Source organism: Taudactylus pleione, unplaced genomic scaffold, assembly GCF_031769625.1.
Source record: "Taudactylus pleione unplaced genomic scaffold, aTauple2 ptg000122l, whole genome shotgun sequence".
NCBI lineage: Eukaryota > Metazoa > Chordata > Amphibia > Anura > Myobatrachidae > Taudactylus > Taudactylus pleione.
The window spans coordinates 11,623,223-11,639,486 of NW_028284524.1; positions in this window are offsets into that span (position 1 = coordinate 11,623,223).

A 16,264-nucleotide genomic window follows, 5' to 3' on the forward strand; every position below is an offset into this window, starting at 1 on the left:
GTACTTTGGGGGTTACAGCACCCTTTAACGGTTAAGCCAGCCGGCCCTTTACTTATGACACAGGCGCACGCTTGGCACTACTTTGTTGATGCACGTGCGGCTACTGCGCACACAATTCAGAAACACAGAAAATATATATTTTTTTGGTTTGGACTGGAGTGTACTTTGGGGGTTACAGCACCCTTTAACGGTCAAGCCAGCCGGCCCTTTACTTATGACACAGGCGCACGCTTGGCACTACTTTGTTGATGCACGTGCGGCTACTGCGCACACAATTCACAAACACAGAAAATATATATTTTTTTGGTTTGGACTGGAGTGTACTTTGGGGGTTACAGCACCCTTTAACGGTCAAGCCAGCCGGCCCTTTACTTATGACACAGGCGCACGCTTGGCACTACTTTGTTGATGCACGTGCGGCTACTGCGCACACAATTCACAAACACAGAAAATATATATTTTTTTGGTTTGGACTGGAGTGTACTTTGGGGGTTACAGCACCCTTTAACGGTCAAGCCAGCCGGCCCTTTACTTATGACACAGGCGCACGCTTGGCACTGCTTTGTTGATGCACGTGCGGCTACTGCGCACACAATTCACAAACACAGAAAATATATATTTTTTTGGTTTGGACTGGAGTGTACTTTGGGGGTTACAGCACCCTTTAACGGTCAAGCCAGCCGGCCCTTTACTTATGACACAGGCGCATGCTTGGCACTACTTTGTTGATGCACGTGCGGCTACTGCGCACACAATTCACAAAAACAGAAAATATTTTTTTTTTGGTTTGAACTGGAGTGTACTTTGGGGGTTACAGCACCCTTTAACGGTCAAGCCAGCCGGCCCTTTACTTATGACACAGGCGCACGCTTGGCACTACTTTGTTGATGCACGTGCGGCTACTGCGCACACAATTCACAAACACAGAAAATATATATTTTTTTGGTTTGGACAGGAGAGTACTTTGGGGGTTACAGCACCCTTTAACGGTCAAGCCAGCCGGCCCTTTACTTATGACACAGGCGCACGCTTGGCACTACTTTGTTGATGCACGTGCGGCTACTGCACACACAATTCACAAACACAGAAAATATATATTTTTTTGGTTTGGACTGGAGTGTACTTTGGGGGTTACAGCACCCTTTAACGGTCAAGCCAGCCGGCCCTTTACTTATGACACAGGCGCACGCTTGGCACTTCTTTGTTGATGCACGTGCGGCTACTGCGCACACAATTCACAAACATAGAAAATTATTTTTTTTTTGGTTTGGACTGGAGTGTACTTTGGGGGTTACAGCACCCTATAACGGTGAAGCCAGCCAGCCCTTTACTTATGACACAGGCGCACGCTTGGCACTACTTTGTTGATGGACGTGCGGCTACTGCGCACACAATTCACAAACACACAAAAAATATTATTTTTTTGGTTTGAACTGGTGTGTACTTTGGGGGTTACAGCACCCTTTAACGGTCAAGCCAGCCGGCCCTTTACTTATGACACAGGCGCACGCTTGGCACTACTTTGTTGATGCACGTGCGGCTACTGCACACACAATTCACAAACACAGAAAATATATATTTTTTTGGTTTGGACTGGAGTGTACTTTGGGGGTTACAGCACCCTTTAACGGTCAAGCCAGCCGGCCCTTTACTTATGACACAGGCGCACGCTTGGCACTGCTTTGTTGATGCACGTGCGGCTACTGCGCACACAATTCACAAACACAGAAAATATATATTTTTTTGGTTTGGACTGGAGTGTACTTTGGGGGTTACAGCACCCTTTAACGGTCAAGCCAGCCGGCCCTTTACTTATGACACAGGCGCACGCTTGGCACTGCTTTGTTGATGCACGTGCGGCTACTGCGCACACAATTCACAAACACAGAAAATATATATTTTTTTGGTTTGGACTGGAGTGTACTTTGGGGGTTACAGCACCCTTTAACGGTCAAGCCAGTCGGCCCTTTACTTATGACACAGGCGCACGCTTGGCACTACTTTGTTGATGCACGTGCGGCTACTGCGCACACAATTCACAAAAACAGAAAATATTTTTATTTTGGTTTGAACTGGAGTGTTCTTTGGGGGTTACAGCACCCTTTAACGGTCAAGCCAGCCGGCCCTTTACTTATGACACAGGCGCACGCTTGGCACTACTTTGTTGATGCACGTGCGGCTACTGCGCACACAATTCACAAACACAGAAAATAACTTTTTTTTGGGTTTGGACGGGAGTGTACTTTGGGGGTTACAGCACCCTTTAACGGTCAAGCCAGCCGGCCCTTTACTTATGACACAGGCGCACGCTTGGCACTACTTTGTTGATGCACGTGCGGCTACTGCACACACAATTCACAAACACAGAAAATATATATTTTTTTTGTTTGGACTGGAGTGTACTTTGGGGGTTACAGCACCCTTTAACGGTCAAGCCAGCCGGCCCTTTACTTATGACACAGGCGCACGCTTGGCACTTCTTTGTTGATGCACGTGCGGCTACTGCGCACACAGTTCACAAACACAGAAAATATATATATTTTTGGTTTGGACTGGAGTGTACTTTGGGGGTTACAGCACCCTTTAATGTCAAGCCAGCCGGCCCTTTACTTATGACACAGGCGCATGCTTGGCACTACTTTGTTGATGCACGTGCGGCTACTGCGCACACAATTCACAAACACACAAAAAATATTATTTTTTTGGTTTGAACTGGTGTGTACTTTGGGGGTTACATCACCCTTTAATGGTCAAGCCAGCCGGCCCTTTACTTATGACACAGGCGCACGCTTGGCACTACTTTGTTGATGCACGTGCGGCTACTGCGCACACAATTCACAAACACAGAAAATAATTTTTTTTTTGGTTTGGACTGGAGTGTATTTTGGGGGTTACAGCACCCTTTAACGGTCAAGCCAGCCGGCCCTTTACTTATGACACAGGTGCACGCTTGGCACTACTTTGTTGATGCACATGCGGATACTGCGCACACAATTCAGAAACACAGAAAATATATATTTTTTTGGTTTGGACTGGAGTGTACTTTGGGGGTTACAGCACCCTTTAACGGTCAAGCCAGCCGGCCCTTTACTTATGACACTGGCGCACACTTGGCACTACTTTGTTGATGCACGTGCGGCTACTGCGCACACAATTCACAAACACAGAAAATATATATTTTTTTGGTTTGGAGTGGAGTGTACTTTGGGGGTTACAGCACCCTTTAACGGTTAAGCCAGCCGGCCCTTTACTTATGACACAGGCGCACGCTTGGCACTACTTTGTTGATGCACGTGCGGCTACTGCGCACACAATTCACAAACACAGAAAATATATATTTTTTTGGTTTGGACTGGAGTGTACTTTGGGGGTTACAGCACCCTTTAACGGTCAAGCCAGCCGGCCCTTTACTTATGACACAGGCGCACGCTTGGCACTACTTTGTTGATGCACGTGCGGCTACTGCGCACACAATTCACAAACACAGAAAATATATATTTTTTTGGTTTGGACTGGAGTGTACTTTGGGGGTTACAGCACCCTTTAACGGTCAAGCCAGCCGGCCCTTTACTTATGACACAGGCGCACGCTTGGCACTACTTTGTTGATGCACGTGCGGCTACTGCGCACACAATTCACAAACACAGAAAATATATATTTTTTTGGTTTGGACTGGAGTGTACTTTGGGGGTTACAGCACCCTTTAACGGTCAAGCCAGCCGGCCCTTTACTTATGACACAGGCGCACGCTTGGCACTGCTTTGTTGATGCACGTGCGGCTACTGCGCACACAATTCACAAACACAGAAAATATATATTTTTTTGGTTTGGACTGGAGTGTACTTTGGGGGTTACAGCTCCCTTTAACGGTCAAGCCAGCCGGCCCTTTACTTATGACACAGGCGCATGCTTGGCACTACTTTGTTGATGCACGTGCGGCTACTGCGCACACAATTCACAAAAACAGAAAATATTTTTTTTTTGGTTTGAACTGGAGTGTACTTTGGGGGTTACAGCACCCTTTAACGGTCAAGCCAGCCGGCCCTTTACTTATGACACAGGCGCACGCTTGGCACTACTTTGTTGATGCACGTGCGGCTACTGCGCACACAATTCACAAACACAGAAAATATTTTTTTTTTTGGTTTGGACGGGAGTGTACTTTGGGGGTTACAGCACCCTTTAACGGTCAAGCTAGCCGGCCCTTTACTTATGACACAGGCGCACGCTTGGCACTACTTTGTTGATGCACGTGCGGCTACTGCACACACAATTCACAAACACAGAAAATATATATTTTTTTTGTTTGGACTGGAGTGTACTTTGGGGGTTACAGCACCCTTTAACGGTCAAGCCAGCCGGCCCTTTACTTATGACACAGGCGCACGCTTGGCACTACTTTGTTGATGCACGTGCGGCTACTGCGCACACAATTCACAAACACAGAAAATATATATTTTTTTGGTTTGGACTAGAGTGTACTTTGGGGGTTACAGCACCCTTTAACGGTCAAGCCAGCCGGCCCTTTACTTATGACACAGGCGCACGCTTGGCACTACTTTGTTGATGCACGTGCGGCTACTGCGCACACAATTCACAAAAACAGAAAATATTTTTTTTTTGGTTTGAACTGGAGTGTACTTTGGGGGTTACAGCACCCTTTAATGGTCAAGCCAGCCGGCCCTTTACTTATGACACAGGCGCACGCTTGGCACTACTTTGTTGATGCACGTGCGGCTACTGCGCACACAATTCACAAACACAGAAAATAATTTTTTTTTTGGTTTGGACGGGAGTGTACTTTGGGGGTTACAGCACCCTTTAACGGTCAAGCCAGCCGGCCCTTTACTTATGACACAGGCGCACGCTTGGCACTTCTTTGATGATGCACGTGCGGCTACTGCGCACACAATTCACAAACATAGAAAATTATTTTTTTTTTGGTTTGGACTGGAGTGTACTTTGGGGGTTACAGCACCCTATATCGGTCAAGCCAGCCAGCCCTTTACTTATGACACAGGCGCACGCTTGGCACTACTTTGTTGATGGACGTGCGGCTACTGCGCACACAATTCACAAACACACAAAAAATATTATTTTTTTGATTTGAACTGGTGTGTACTTTGGGGGTTACAGCACCCATTAAAGGTCAAGCCAGCCGGCCCTTTACTTATGACACAGGCGCACGCTTGGCACTACTTTGTTGATGCACGTGCGGCTACTGCGCACACAATTCAGAAACACAGAAAATATTTGTTTTTTGGTTTGGACTGGAGTGTACTTTGGGGGTTACAGCACCCTTTAATGGTCAAGCCAGCCGGCCCTTTACTTATGACACAGGCGCACGCTTGGCACTACTTTGTTGATGCACGTGCGGCTACTGCGCACACAATTCACAAACACAGAAAATATATATTTTTTTGGTTTGGACTGGAGTGTACTTTGGGGGTTACAGCACCCTTTATTGGTCAAGCCAGCCGGCCCTTTACTTATGACACAGGCGCACGCTTGGCACTGCTTTGTTGATGCACGTGCGGCTACTGCGCACACAATTCACAAACACAGAAAATATATATTTTTTTGGTTTGGACTGGAGTGTACTTTGGGGGTTACAGCACCCTTTAACGGTCAAGCCAGCCGGCCCTTTACTTATGACACAGGCGCACGCTTGGCACTGCTTTGTTGATGCACGTGCGGCTACTGCGCACACAATTCACAAACACAGAAAATATATATTTTTTTGGTTTGGACTGGAGTGTACTTTGGGGGTTACAGCACCCTTTAATGGTCAAGCCAGCCGGCCCTTTACTTATGACACAGGCGCACGCTTGGCACTACTTTGTTGATGCACGTGCGGCTACTGCGCACACAATTCACAAAAACAGAAAATATTTTTTTTTTGGTTTGAACTGGAGTGTACTTTGGGGGTTACAGCACCCTTTAACGGTCAAGCCAGCCGGCCCTTTACTTATGACACAGGCGCACGCTTGGCACTTCTTTGTTGATGCACGTGCGGCTACTGCGCACACAATTCACAAACATAGAAAATTATTTTTTTTGGGGTTTGGACTGGAGTGTACTTTGGGGGTTACAGCACCCTATAACGGTCAAGCCAGCCAGCCCTTTACTTATGACACAGGCGCACGCTTGGCACTACTTTGTTGATGGACGTGCGGCTACTGCGCACACAATTCACAAACACACAAAAAATATTATTTTTTTGGTTTGAACTGGTGTGTACTGTGGGGGTTACAGCACCCATTAAAGGTCAAGCCAGCCGGCCCTTTACTTATGACACAGGCGCACGCTTGGCACTACTTTGTTGATGCACGTGCGGCTACTGCGCACACAATTCACAAACACAGAAAATATTTTTTTTTTGGTTTGGACTGGAGTGTACTTTGGGGGTTACAGCACCCTTTAATGGTCAAGCCAGCCGGCCCTTTACTTATGACACAGGCGCACGCTTGGCACTACTTTGTTGATGCACGTGCGGCTACTGCGCACACAATTCACAAACACAGAAAATATATATTTTTTTGGTTTGGACTGGAGTGTACTTTGGGGGTTACAGCACCCTTTAACGGTCAAGCCAGCCGGCCCTTTACTTATGACACAGGCGCACGCTTGGCACTGCTTTGTTGATGCACGTGCGGCTACTGCGCACACAATTCACAAACACAGAAAATATATATTTTTTTGGTTTGGACTGGAGTGTACTTTGGGGGTTACAGCACCCTTTAATGGTCAAGCCAGCCGGCCCTTTACTTATGACACAGGCGCACGCTTGGCACTACTTTGTTGATGCACGTGCGGCTACTGCGCACACAATTCACAAAAACAGAAAATATTTTTATTTTGGTTTGAACTGGAGTGTTCTTTGGGGGTTACAGCACCCTTTAACGGTCAAGCCAGCCGGCCCTTTACTTATGACACAGGCGCACGCTTGGCACTACTTTGTTGATGCACGTGCGGCTACTGCGCACACAATTCACAAACACAGAAAATAACTTTTTTTTGGGTTTGGACGGGAGTGTACTTTGGGGGTTACAGCACCCTTTAACGGTCAAGCCAGCCGGCCCTTTACTTATGACACAGGCGCACGCTTGGCACTACTTTGTTGATGCACGTGCGGCTACGGCACACACAATTCACAAACACAGAAAATATATATTTTTTTTGTTTGGACTGGAGTGTACTTTGGGGGTTACAGCACCCTTTAACGGTCAAGCCAGCCGGCCCTTTACTTATGACACAGGCGCACGCTTGGCACTTCTTTGTTGATGCACGTGCGGCTACTGCGCACACAGTTCACAAACACAGAAAATATATATTTTTTTGGTTTGGACTGGAGTGTATTTTGGGGGTTACAGCACCCTTTAACGGTCAAGCCAGCCGGCCCTTTACTTATGACACAGGTGCACGCTTGGCACTACTTTGTTGATGCACATGCGGCTACTGCGCACACAATTCAGAAACACAGAAAATATATATTTTTTGGGTTTGGACTGGAGTGTACTTTGGGGGTTACAGCACCCTTTAACGGTCAAGCCAGCCAGCCCTTTACTTATGACACTGGCGCACACTTGGCACTACTTTGTTGATGCACGTGCGGCTACTGCGCACACAATTCACAAACACAGAAAATATATTTTTTTTTGGTTTGGAGTGGAGTGTACTTTGGGGGTTACAGCACCCTTTAACGGTCAAGCTAGCCGGCCCTTTACTTATGACACAGGCGCACGCTTGGCACTACTTTGTTGATGCACGTGCGGCTACTGCACACACAATTCACAAACACAGAAAATATATATTTTTTTTGTTTGGACTGGAGTGTACTTTGGGGGTTACAGCACCCTTTAACGGTCAAGCCAGCCGGCCCTTTACTTATGACACAGGCGCACGCTTGGCACTACTTTGTTGATGCACGTGCGGCTACTGCGCACACAATTCACAAACACAGAAAATATATATTTTTTTGGTTTGGACTAGAGTGTACTTTGGGGGTTACAGCACCCTTTAACGGTCAAGCCAGCCGGCCCTTTACTTATGACACAGGCGCACGCTTGGCACTACTTTGTTGATGCACGTGCGGCTACTGCGCACACAATTCACAAAAACAGAAAATATTTTTTTTTTGGTTTGAACTGGAGTGTACTTTGGGGGTTACAGCACCCTTTAATGGTCAAGCCAGCCGGCCCTTTACTTATGACACAGGCGCACGCTTGGCACTACTTTGTTGATGCACGTGCGGCTACTGCGCACACAATTCACAAACACAGAAAATAATTTTTTTTTTGGTTTGGACGGGAGTGTACTTTGGGGGTTACAGCACCCTTTAACGGTCAAGCCAGCCGGCCCTTTACTTATGACACAGGCGCACGCTTGGCACTTCTTTGATGATGCACGTGCGGCTACTGCGCACACAATTCACAAACATAGAAAATTATTTTTTTTTTGGTTTGGACTGGAGTGTACTTTGGGGGTTACAGCACCCTATATCGGTCAAGCCAGCCAGCCCTTTACTTATGACACAGGCGCACGCTTGGCACTACTTTGTTGATGGACGTGCGGCTACTGCGCACACAATTCACAAACACACAAAAAATATTATTTTTTTGATTTGAACTGGTGTGTACTTTGGGGGTTACAGCACCCATTAAAGGTCAAGCCAGCCGGCCCTTTACTTATGACACAGGCGCACGCTTGGCACTACTTTGTTGATGCACGTGCGGCTACTGCGCACACAATTCAGAAACACAGAAAATATTTGTTTTTTGGTTTGGACTGGAGTGTACTTTGGGGGTTACAGCACCCTTTAACGGTCAAGCCAGCCGGCCCTTTACTTATGACACAGGCGCATGCTTGGCACTACTTTGTTGATGCACGTGCGGCTACTGCGCACACAATTCACAAACACAGAAAATATATATTTTTTTGGTTTGGACTGGAGTGTACTTTGGGGGTTACAGCACCCTTTATTGGTCAAGCCAGCTGGCCCTTTACTTATGACACAGGCGCACGCTTGGCACTGCTTTGTTGATGCACGTGCGGCTACTGCGCACACAATTCACAAACACAGAAAATATATATTTTTTTGGTTTGGACTGGAGTGTACTTTGGGGGTTACAGCACCCTTTAACGGTCAAGCCAGCCGGCCCTTTACTTATGACACAGGCGCACGCTTGGCACTGCTTTGTTGATGCACGTGCGGCTACTGCGCACACAATTCACAAAAACAGAAAATATTTTTTTTTTGGTTTGAACTGGAGTGTACTTTGGGGGTTACAGCACCCTTTAACGGTCAAGCCAGCCGGCCCTTTACTTATGACACAGGCGCACGCTTGGCACTTCTTTGTTGATGCACGTGCGGCTACTGCGCACACAATTCACAAACATAGAAAATTATTTTTTTTTGGGTTTGGACTGGAGTGTACTTTGGGGGTTACAGCACCCTATAACGGTCAAGCCAGCCAGCCCTTTACTTATGACACAGGCGCACGCTTGGCACTACTTTGTTGATGGACGTGCGGCTACTGCGCACACAATTCACAAACACACAAAAAATATTATTTTTTTGGTTTGAACTGGTGTGTACTGTGGGGGTTACAGCACCCATTAAAGGTCAAGCCAGCCGGCCCTTTACTTATGACACAGGCGCACGCTTGGCACTACTTTGTTGATGCACGTGCGGCTACTGCGCACACAATTCACAAACACAGAAAATATTTTTTTTTTGGTTTGGACTGGAGTGTACTTTGGGGGTTACAGCACCCTTTAATGGTCAAGCCAGCCGGCCCTTTACTTATGACACAGGCGCACGCTTGGCACTACTTTGTTGATGCACGTGCGGCTACTGCGCACACAATTCACAAACACAGAAAATATATATTTTTTTGGTTTGGACTGGAGTGTACTTTGGGGGTTACAGCACCCTTTAACGGTTAAGCCAGCCGGCCCTTTACTTATGACACAGGCGCACGCTTGGCACTGCTTTGTTGATGCACGTGCGGCTACTGCGCACACAATTCACAAACACAGAAAATATATATTTTTTTGGTTTGGACTGGAGTGTACTTTGGGGGTTACAGCACCCTTTAATGGTCAAGCCAGCCGGCCCTTTACTTATGACACAGGCGCACGCTTGGCACTACTTTGTTGATGCACGTGCGGCTACTGCGCACACAATTCACAAAAACAGAAAATATTTTTATTTTGGTTTGAACTGGAGTGTTCTTTGGGGGTTACAGCACCCTTTAACGGTCAAGCCAGCCGGCCCTTTACTTATGACACAGGCGCACGCTTGGCACTACTTTGTTGATGCACGTGCGGCTACTGCGCACACAATTCACAAACACAGAAAATAACTTTTTTTTGGGTTTGGACGGGAGTGTACTTTGGGGGTTACAGCACCCTTTAACGGTCAAGCCAGCCGGCCCTTTACTTATGACACAGGCGCACGCTTGGCACTACTTTGTTGATGCACGTGCGGCTACGGCACACACAATTCACAAACACAGAAAATATATATTTTTTTTGTTTGGACTGGAGTGTACTTTGGGGGTTACAGCACCCTTTAACGGTCAAGCCAGCCGGCCCTTTACTTATGACACAGGCGCACGCTTGGCACTTCTTTGTTGATGCACGTGCGGCTACTGCGCACACAGTTCACAAACACAGAAAATATATATTTTTTTGGTTTGGACTGGAGTGTACTTTGGGGGTTACAGCACCCTTTAATGTCAAGCCAGCCGGCCCTTTACTTATGACACAGGCGCATGCTTGGCACTACTTTGTTGATGCACGTGCGGCTACTGCGCACACAATTCACAAACACACAAAAAATATTATTTTTTTGGTTTGAACTGGTGTGTACTTTGGGGGTTACATCACCCTTTAATGGTCAAGCCAGCCGGCCCTTTACTTATGACACAGGCGCACGCTTGGCACTACTTTGTTGATGCACGTGCGGCTACTGCGCACACAATTCATAAACACAGAAAATAATTATTTTTTTGGTTTGGACTGGAGTGTATTTTGGGGGTTACAGCACCCTTTAACGGTCAAGCCAGCCGGCCCTTTACTTATGACACAGGCGCACGCTTGGCACTACTTTGTTGATGCACATGCGGCTACTGCGCACACAATTCACAAACACAGAAAATATATATTTTTTTGGTTTGGACTGGAGTGTATTTTGGGGGTTACAGCACCCTTTAACGGTCAAGCCAGCCGGCCCTTTACTTATGACACAGGTGCACGCTTGGCACTACTTTGTTGATGCACGTGCGGCTACTGCGCACACAATTCACAAACACAGAAAATATATTTTTTTTTGGTTTGGAGTGGAGTGTACTTTGGGGGTTACAGCACCCTTTAACGGTTAAGCCAGCCGGCCCTTTACTTATGACACAGGCGCACGCTTGGCACTACTTTGTTGATGCACGTGCGGCTACTGCGCACACAATTCACAAACACAGAAAATATATATTTTTTTGGTTTGGACTGGAGTGTACTTTGGGGGTTACAGCACCCTTTAACGGTCAAGCCAGCCGGCCCTTTACTTATGACACAGGCGCACGCTTGGCACTACTTTGTTGATGCACGTGCGGCTACTGCGCACACAATTCACAAACACAGAAAATATATATTTTTTTGGTTTGGACTGGAGTGTACTTTGGGGGTTACAGCACCCTTTAACGGTCAAGCCAGCCGGCCCTTTACTTATGACACAGGCGCACGCTTGGCACTACTTTGTTGATGCACGTGCGGCTACTGCGCACACAATTCACAAACACAGAAAATATATATTTTTTTGGTTTGGACTGGAGTGTACTTTGGGGGTTACAGCACCCTTTAACGGTCAAGCCAGCCGGCCCTTTACTTATGACACAGGCGCACGCTTGGCACTGCTTTGTTGATGCACGTGCGGCTACTGCGCACACAATTCACAAACACAGAAAATATTTTTTTTTTGGTTTGGACTGGAGTGTACTTTGGGGGTTACAGCACCCTTTAACGGTCAAGCCAGCCGGCCCTTTACTTATGACACAGGCGCACGCTTGGCACTACTTTGTTGATGCACGTGCGGCTACTGCGCACACAATTCACAAACACAGAAAATATATATTTTTTTGGTTTGGACTGGAGTGTACTTTGGGGGTTACAGCACCCTTTAACGGTCAAGCCAGCCGGCCCTTTACTTATGACACAGGCGCACGCTTGGCACTGCTTTGTTGATGCACGTGCGGCTACTGCGCACACAATTCACAAACACAGAAAATATATATTTTTTTGGTTTGGACTGGAGTGTACTTTGGGGGTTACAGCACCCTTTAACGGTCAAGCCAGCCGGCCCTTTACTTATGACACAGGCGCACGCTTGGCACTGCTTTGTTGATGCACGTGCGGCTACTGCGCACACAATTCACAAACACAGAAAATATATATTTTTTTGGTTTGGACTGGAGTGTACTTTGGGGGTTACAGCACCCTTTAACGGTCAAGCCAGCCGGCCCTTTACTTATGACACAGGCGCACGCTTGGCACTACTTTGTTGATGCACGTGCGGCTACTGCGCACACAATTCACAAAAACAGAAAATATTTTTATTTTGGTTTGAACTGGAGTGTTCTTTGGGGGTTACAGCACCCTTTAACGGTCAAGCCAGCCGGCCCTTTACTTATGACACAGGCGCACGCTTGGCACTACTTTGTTGATGCACGTGCGGCTACTGCGCACACAATTCACAAACACAGAAAATAACTTTTTTTTGGGTTTGGACGGGAGTGTACTTTGGGGGTTACAGCACCCTTTAACGGTCAAGCCAGCCGGCCCTTTACTTATGACACAGGCGCACGCTTGGCTCTACTTTGTTGATGCACGTGCGGCTACTGCACACACAATTCACAAACACAGAAAATATATATTTTTTTTGTTTGGACTGGAGTGTACTTTGGGGGTTACAGCACCCTTTAACGGACAAGCCAGCCGGCCCTTTACTTATGACACAGGCGCACGCTTGGCACTTCTTTGTTGATGCACGTGCGGCTACTGCGCACACAGTTCACAAACACAGAAAATATATATTTTTTTGGTTTGGACTGGAGTGTACTTTGGGGGTTACAGCACCCTTTAATGTCAAGCCAGCCGGCCCTTTACTTATGACACAGGCGCATGCTTGGCACTACTTTGTTGATGCACGTGCGGCTACTGCGCACACAATTCACAAACACACAAAAAATATTATTTTTTTGGTTTGAACTGGTGTGTACTTTGGGGGTTATATCACCCTTTAATGGTCAAGCCAGCCGGCCCTTTACTTATGACACAGGCGCACGCTTGGCACTACTTTGTTGATGCACGTGCGGCTACTGCGCACACAATTCACAAACACAGAAAATATATATTTTTTTGGTTTGGAGTGGAGTGTACTTTGGGGGTTACAGCACCCTTTAACGGTTAAGCCAGCCGGCCCTTTACTTATGACACAGGCGCATGCTTGGCACTACTTTGTTGATGCACATGCGGCTACTGCGCACACATTTCAGAAACACAGAAAATATATATTTTTTGGGTTTGGACTGGAGTGTACTTTGGGGGTTACAGCACCCTTTAACGGTCAAGCCAGCCGGCCCTTTACTTATGACACTGGCGCACACTTGGCACTACTTTGTTGATGCACGTGCGGCTACTGCGCACACAATTCACAAACACAGAAAATATATATTTTTTTGGTTTGGAGTGGAGTGTACTTTGGGGGTTACAGCACCCTTTAACGGTTAAGCCAGCCGGCCCTTTACTTATGACACAGGCGCACGCTTGGCACTACTTTGTTGATGCACGTGCGGCTACTGCGCACACAATTCACAAACACAGAAAATATATATTTTTTTGGTTTGGACTGGAGTGTACTTTGGGGGTTACAGCACCCTTTAACGGTCAAGCCAGCCGGCCCTTTACTTATGACACAGGCGCACGCTTGGCACTACTTTGTTGATGCACGTGCGGCTACTGCGCACACAATTCACAAACACAGAAAATATATATTTTTTTGGTTTGGACTGGAGTGTACTTTGGGGGTTACAGCACCCTTTAACGGTCAAGCCAGCCGGCCCTTTACTTATGACACAGGCGCACGCTTGGCACTACTTTGTTGATGCACGTGCGGCTACTGCGCACACAATTCACAAACACAGAAAATATATATTTTTTTGGTTTGGACTGGAGTGTACTTTGGGGGTTACAGCACCCTTTAACGGTCAAGCCAGCCGGCCCTTTACTTATGACACAGGCGCACGCTTGGCACTGCTTTGTTGATGCACGTGCGGCTACTGCGCACACAATTCACAAACACACAGAAAATATATTTTTTTTTGGTTTGGACTGGAGTGTACTTTGGGGGTTACAGCACCCTTTAACGGTCAAGCCAGCCGGCCCTTTACTTATGACACAGGCGCATGCTTGGCACTACTTTGTTGATGCACGTGCGGCTACTGCGCACACAATTCACAAACACACAAAAAATATTATTTTTTTGGTTTGAACTGGTGTGTACTTTGGGGGTTATATCACCCTTTAATGGTCAAGCCAGCCGGCCCTTTACTTATGACACAGGCGCACGCTTGGCACTACTTTGTTGATGCACGTGCGGCTACTGCGCACACAATTCACAAACACAGAAAATATATATTTTTTTGGTTTGGAGTGGAGTGTACTTTGGGGGTTACAGCACCCTTTAACGGTTAAGCCAGCCGGCCCTTTACTTATGACACAGGCGCACGCTTGGCACTACTTTGTTGATGCACATGCGGCTACTGCGCACACAATTCAGAAACACAGAAAATATATATTTTTTGGGTTTGGACTGGAGTGTACTTTGGGGGTTACAGCACCCTTTAACGGTCAAGCCAGCCGGCCCTTTACTTATGACACTGGCGCACACTTGGCACTACTTTGTTGATGCACGTGCGGCTACTGCGCACACAATTCACAAACACAGAAAATATATATTTTTTTGGTTTGGAGTGGAGTGTACTTTGGGGGTTACAGCACCCTTTAACGGTTAAGCCAGCCGGCCCTTTACTTATAACACAGGCGCACGCTTGGCACTACTTTGTTGATGCACGTGCGGCTACTGCGCACACAATTCACAAACACAGAAAATATATATTTTTTTGGTTTGGACTGGAGTGTACTTTGGGGGTTACAGCACCCTTTAACGGTCAAGCCAGCCGGCCCTTTACTTATGACACAGGCGCACGCTTGGCACTACTTTGTTGATGCACGTGCGGCTACTGCGCACACAATTCACAAACACAGAAAATATATATTTTTTTGGTTTGGACTGGAGTGTACTTTGGGGGTTACAGCACCCTTTAACGGTCAAGCCAGCCGGCCCTTTACTTATGACACAGGCGCACGCTTGGCACTACTTTGTTGATGCACGTGCGGCTACTGCGCACACAATTCACAAACACAGAAAATATATATTTTTTTGGTTTGGACTGGAGTGTACTTTGGGGGTTACAGCACCCTTTAACGGTCAAGCCAGCCGGCCCTTTACTTATGACACAGGCGCACGCTTGGCACTGCTTTGTTGATGCACGTGCGGCTACTGCGCACACAATTCACAAACACAGAAAATATTTTTTTTTTGGTTTGGACTGGAGTGTACTTTGGGGGTTACAGCACCCTTTAACGGTCAAGCCAGCCGGCCCTTTACTTATGACACAGGCGCACGCTTGGCACTGCTTTGTTGATGCACGTGCGGCTACTGCGCACACAATTCACAAACACAGAAAATATATATTTTTTTGGTTTGGACTGGAGTGTACTTTGGGGGTTACAGCACCCTTTAACGGTCAAGCCAGCCGGCCCTTTACTTATGACACAGGCGCACGCTTGGCACTACTTTGTTGATGCACGTGCGGCTACTGCGCACACAATTCACAAAAACAGAAAATATTTTTATTTTGGTTTGAACTGGAGTGTTCTTTGGGGGTTACAGCACCCTTTAACGGTCAAGCCAGCCGGCCCTTTACTTATGACACAGGCGCACGCTTGGCACTACTTTGTTGATGCACGTGCGGCTACTGCGCACACAATTCACAAACACAGAAAATAACTTTTTTTTGGGTTTGGACGGGAGTGTACTTTGGGGGTTACAGCACCCTTTAACGGTCAAGCCAGCCGGCCCTTTACTTATGACACAGGCGCACGCTTGGCACTACTTTGTTGATGCACGTGCGGCTACTGCACACAC